Source organism: Carassius auratus, chromosome 48, assembly GCF_003368295.1.
Source record: "Carassius auratus strain Wakin chromosome 48, ASM336829v1, whole genome shotgun sequence".
Classification (NCBI taxonomy): Eukaryota; Metazoa; Chordata; class Actinopteri; order Cypriniformes; family Cyprinidae; genus Carassius; species Carassius auratus.
In genome coordinates this window covers 10,596,976-10,602,506 of record NC_039290.1, presented here as the reverse complement: position 1 = coordinate 10,602,506, position 5,531 = coordinate 10,596,976, and the positions used below count along the sequence as shown (strand labels likewise).

Sequence of the window (5,531 nt, the reverse complement as noted above, 5' to 3'; positions counted from 1 at the left end):
CATTGTGGGTTTATTTTAACATGTTTGCTATTTGCGTTTTGAATTGTTTGATTTAAACTCTCCCAGATGTTCGTGGATTTTGATGATATGGATTTTAGATGACTTCGAGACATGTACAGGTAAGGTTTTCTCCCGTCTCATAAAGTAGTCGATCGTTTATGAATAATATGAGTTTTTATTTTCAAATCGATACTGGACACTGTATGTCCTATTAAACCAGTTTGACGTTCAAATCATTTAATCGAAATCTGCAGCTTTATAAAGTTAGTTTTCATTGTGATATTCGTTTGAAATTCGCCTGTGGTGGAAAGAGGTCATGTAAAAGTCGCGCATTTACCATGTTTTTACCATAGTAACATGTCGCTGAACCATGTCACGTGTTATAAAACCTCAGTAACCACAACTCAATGTATCTCCCGTCATAACTGTAGTTTTACTTTGGTATTTGTAGTATAAACACGTTACCATGCTTTTCACCACAGTAACTGTGCTTATTGTGTACTCTTTAGTTAAGTAACACATTTGCCATGCCTTTAATACCTTTTTGTAATGTAATTGTGATTCAGTGTTTTTTTTCTTTTCAGTTTTTGCAGTTTCTTCATATCACACATCTCCAGCTCCTACAACAACATTCAGTGTCCAGCAGCTCTTTATGATGCTCTCTCTCTCTCTCTCTCTCTCTCTCTCTCTCTCTCTCTCTCTCTCTCTCTCTCTCTCTCTCTCTTTCTCTCTCTCTCTCTCTCTCTCTCTCTCTCTCTCTCATTTTCCTTTCCTATTTTTCTGAACTGTAATTCATAAATAAGTCACACATATTTTTCTTTCTTTCTCTTGTTCATCATGGCATATTTTCACAGCTCAGAATCAGATTTTGATCAGTTCTTGTATTAACAGGGAACTTGTACTCGAAGCTCAACTTGAAGAAGTTTCCAGTGAAGATGAAGTCCTTCAAAGGTTCGACACAGGTAATGTTGAAGATATGTAGTTATAACTGATTTACTTCAATTAATTTATCCTTACTTTATGTTAATAACCTTCCTTATAGTCCTTCCTTTCAAATATTTTGTTCACAGATCATTTCTAACACACTGTCTAAACATGTATGTATTAAAACAACAACAACAACTTGTTACTTTTTCTTTATTCCAGCTGAAAAGGAAGACCATGGGCCTGTCAAACCTTGTTTGTGGAGAGGGATGAATTTGACCATCTTGTGTGTTTACGGAGAAGACCAAAAGCTGCTAAGGCAGATATTTCCAGAGGTACGTCTGTGTTGATCTGAGCACCTCGACAGAACTTTACTGCAGTTACATTTTGCACCGAATTTTATGTTTTTTACTTTTTTAAATACCTCACGACCCCATCAGTACAAACCCTGTGCTATGTCAAAGTATTAATAATTCAAACAATTTCAGCAAATTCATATGATATTGTACAAGCGTACTCTCCAGCTTTTCCTCCTGCTGTCATTGACCATCGCCTCAGCTCTCATGCAGACTGTGTCCATTTTAAGTAGTCAGAGCGTTATATCCTAAAGTTTATATTGAGTCCACTGTATTCTTTATTAGCACCGTCTTAACCCGTTCTAACAGTACATGATATCTGTCCGCACCTCACAGTCTGCCTTTATTTCCATGTTGATTTTAATTGAACACGTCTGTTTAAAAGCAAGTCAGGAAATGCTGTGTAACTTGTCATGTGACACATCAGATCTTCAGTTAATTTGGCCAAATTAGATCATTTAAGGCTGTTCACACCAAGAATAGTAACTACAATAACTATTTTAGCATCCACACCAACATCAACCAATGATAAAGTTATGTTTATTAATATACACACTGCAGCGACGTTGATGTCTGCCACTTTAAATGATCAAGCTTTTGAAATGTGCATTTTGATTGGCTGTTTAATGTTCATCAGCTGGAAAATATATTCCACTGATGTTGTTCCTCTGTGTCATTAAGTATGGACTCATCCTTGGTATGAAGAGGTCTTTAAACTGCTTACAACAATCCTGCTGCATGTTATAGTGTAGAAAATAATTGAGAATAATATAGCTTGAAGATACAGCTTTCTTCCCTCTCATTTTGTTAAACTCAAACGCAAGATTTTGCCTTTCTTTGCTTGTTTGTCTTCATCTTAGTCCTTTACTCTCTCCACTCACTCACACATTCTCTCTTGCTCTGTTGTAAGGTACAAACAGAGCGGATGGTTGCATGATGGCCTCTTTCAGGTTTGTCAACTGAATGTCTACTAGTGTGGCTCAGCAAGTTCCTGTCATGATCAGCCCTCTCCAAGAAAGGTTTGTAGAAAATTGTAATCAATATTCATTTAATCCTCTAACCTGAATCTTTTGGTAAATTTACTTAATTATATCTGTCTTAATTCATATGTAATAAGCAATAGTAATTAAACATGGGGTTAATAGACATATTTTTGTTTTACAGCTGAAGAGCAAAAACACAAAGAACATCAGTCCTGTTGGGGATGAGGAATGAACATGGCTCTATTGTGCCCAAACAGAAAAGAGTGAAAAGGTGCTCATCCCCATTGATGTGTCTGTATTCAAGCAATGCATTAGTACAGCATATGATGTTGATCTCTATTCAAGTCAGCAATTATCATTTTTCACATATACATCTTTTTATAAGTCCTAGAATGAACAAATCATCAGGGCATCATTTCTGGAATTTGGGCAGAAAATGACTGAATATGGTGAGTACTGACACCTGCACCTGTATTCACCAAAACTATTTTTCTTATGGACTTACAGTTTTTGAAGGAGGATGAAGTCAGTTGATGGAGAAATGAAGAACGAGATGTGTTGTATATGAAGACTTCAGATGCAAAAGCCTTTAAGTTCTGTATGAAATGTTCTTCTAAGAAGAATTTTAGAAGAAAACTTCAGGTGGAACTTAGATGCCTTTGCATCTGAAGTCTTCATATGTACTATGAGTTTTCAATACATAACTGATTTGTTATGACTGTTTTTATTATTTTCTACTTGTACAGAAAGACTGCAGTAGAAGGAAAGCTGGTACTGAGAACATTTGTCTTCACTCCAGACTAAAGAGAAGCGGGTCTGAGGCCAGAGATGGAGGAGTCAATGGTCACCAAATGCAGCGCTGCAGCCTGAAACTGTGAAGACTGAATTCCCAAACAGCTGTGTGACTGCACAGATGTTACGGCCATAAAAGAAACTTCACAACTGAGAGCCCATACCTCCAACAACCTTCAACAGGAATCAATGGTATGTCCATTACAACAATTCTAAATAATAATAATATATAATTGACACAATGATTTTGTCTCTCCAGGACATCTACGCAAGGTTTTTCTTTTGTTGAGGACCGTCAGAGACTCCAGCCACACGAGCCATGGATTGCTCTCAACATCACCATCAGACAGACATTATCACAGACCAAAAGCTCAAGTCAGACAAGTTCCTTCAACAGGCAATCAGACTGAACTGAACTCGTACCAGTAACACCACACACACACACACACACACACACACACACACATACACACACCAGCAGCCTCATACTGTGTGCACTGCACTCTATCAGCTACACTGACTGGACTCTGACTCACTATTATTCTGCAACCTGATATTCTGTTTGCACTAATTCATACTGTACTGAAAGTGAAAGTGACGTGACATACAGTCAAGTATGGTGACCCATACTCAGAATTTGTGCTCTGCATTTAACCCATCCGAAGTGCACACACACAGAGCAGTGAACACACACACACTGTGAACACACACCCGGAGCAGTGGGCAGAGGTATATCTACAGTATACAGTGATTGTTGTTAATTGTTTTCATTTTGTTCTCTCTGTATAGTATAGTATTGCACTATATTTTCTACCTGTATTGAGCTCTTATGTATACGGTTTATATTTTTGATACTGTATATGTGTTGCAAATATATTCAGTACTTGTCATGCTGCAGTTTGCAGAAAAGCATTTTACCACCTGTATACTTGCATTCATGGTATTGTGATAATAAAATGATTTGATTTGAATTGGTCACATGACTTGTTCATCAGTTGTATTGTTGTGCTGGATAACAATTGCAAATTGTTTATGACATTGAAGAAGATCATGATAGAGACATGGATTTGAAGAAAACCAGGAGAGCTCTGATGATGAGAAGGAAACTGGATGTGATTCTTTGGTGCTCAAGACATTTCACCATGCCTTCATCTGGGTTTCTTCATCTGATTAAAATAAAATGGTTTTAATGTAACCCATTTTTATTTCACTTGAATATAATTTGTCTTAATATGCTTCTTTATCTGTCTTTATGCTGCATCCTAGTAAAATATTGCGTATGGTGTTGGATAATCAAGTATGGTGAATATCTGTACTAGAGATGGTTTTTTGGTAGATACACCATTTAATTTTGTAAACAACACATATAATCACCATGGTTGTTTTGATGAAGACATGAACATTTAGTAATATTAATGAAATTCAGTTAGATGAAGAGCTGCATTAGAAGAGACTGCATGGACTTCATGCACAACTGAAGGTGATGAATCAAGGAAAGATCAACATGAATCCTGTTCTGTATTATAATGAAGATGTTCATGCACATTACTGATGTCTAGCTCCTGAGCAGGACAAAGATGAGACATTCTTTACAGAGATTTATGAATTAGGTATTTTATATTATGATTCTTTAAATTGCATGAATTGTATGGAACCATAAACTGCACACTGTCACACATTGTCTTACTGAATGACACATTGGCCTTGTCTGATGAAATGTCAGAATATGTATTTGTTGTCTTTGTTTACTATTAGCACTGTATTATTGCTCTTGATCTTATGAAATAAATTGAGCTCTTTCCAAATGGGCACTTATGTTGATTTTCTGGTGTCTTAATTCTAAGATAACTATGACTTCCAACTTACATAATGGTATGCTTTTGAAAAGACAACCTACAAAATGTGTCTCAACAGTTTGTTGCCAATGATGAGAATAGAGCTGTGCATTTTTTTTCCTGCCCTTCCATCCCCAGGGCCCAGTAGAGTCCCCTTGAAGGAGCAAAACAATTAACATTCCAAAATGGCTGTAAATCAAAATCTGATTATAGTTTCAAAAAGAAAATTGGTAGGACAACTCATTATGCTATGGTTTACTAAAATAATGTTTGGCACAGCTTTCAAACATTCATAGAAAAGTGCTATACATGTGTTTATAAAAGTACTCTTAGTAAAATAAAAAATGTCAGCCTGCCTCTCACATATGTCATACAAACTTTGCACAATAAACATGCTTAGATATCCCTTTGTTTAAAAAAAGAAGTATTTTTTCACAATATCATTATTAAACATTTAAACTACATTGCCCATAAGCCTTAGCCATTCTATCGATGGAAAGTGAAAGTCATGGCGCTGTTTTTTGTAGTTCAATTAAGTTATGTTCAGGTTTAAGGTTAGATCTTCGGTAAAGAGGTAATTTCAAAAATATATATGCAATGCACCATTGTTAATGAAGGGTACTATTGACGTAATAATTACA

General features: G+C 36.1%; 1 long non-coding RNA gene across 1 annotated transcript; it reads left to right on the top strand.

Moving 5' to 3' along the window:
• Positions 1 to 1,197: 1,197 nt before the first annotated feature.
• Positions 1,198 to 3,463, top strand: LOC113065385 (uncharacterized). The gene is made up of 5 exons (XR_003279004.1): positions 1,198 to 1,259; positions 2,191 to 2,299; positions 2,445 to 2,534; positions 3,063 to 3,247; positions 3,315 to 3,463. It is a non-coding gene; the product is annotated as an uncharacterized LOC113065385 (long non-coding RNA).
• The last annotated feature ends 2,068 nt before the right edge of the window (positions 3,464 to 5,531 follow it).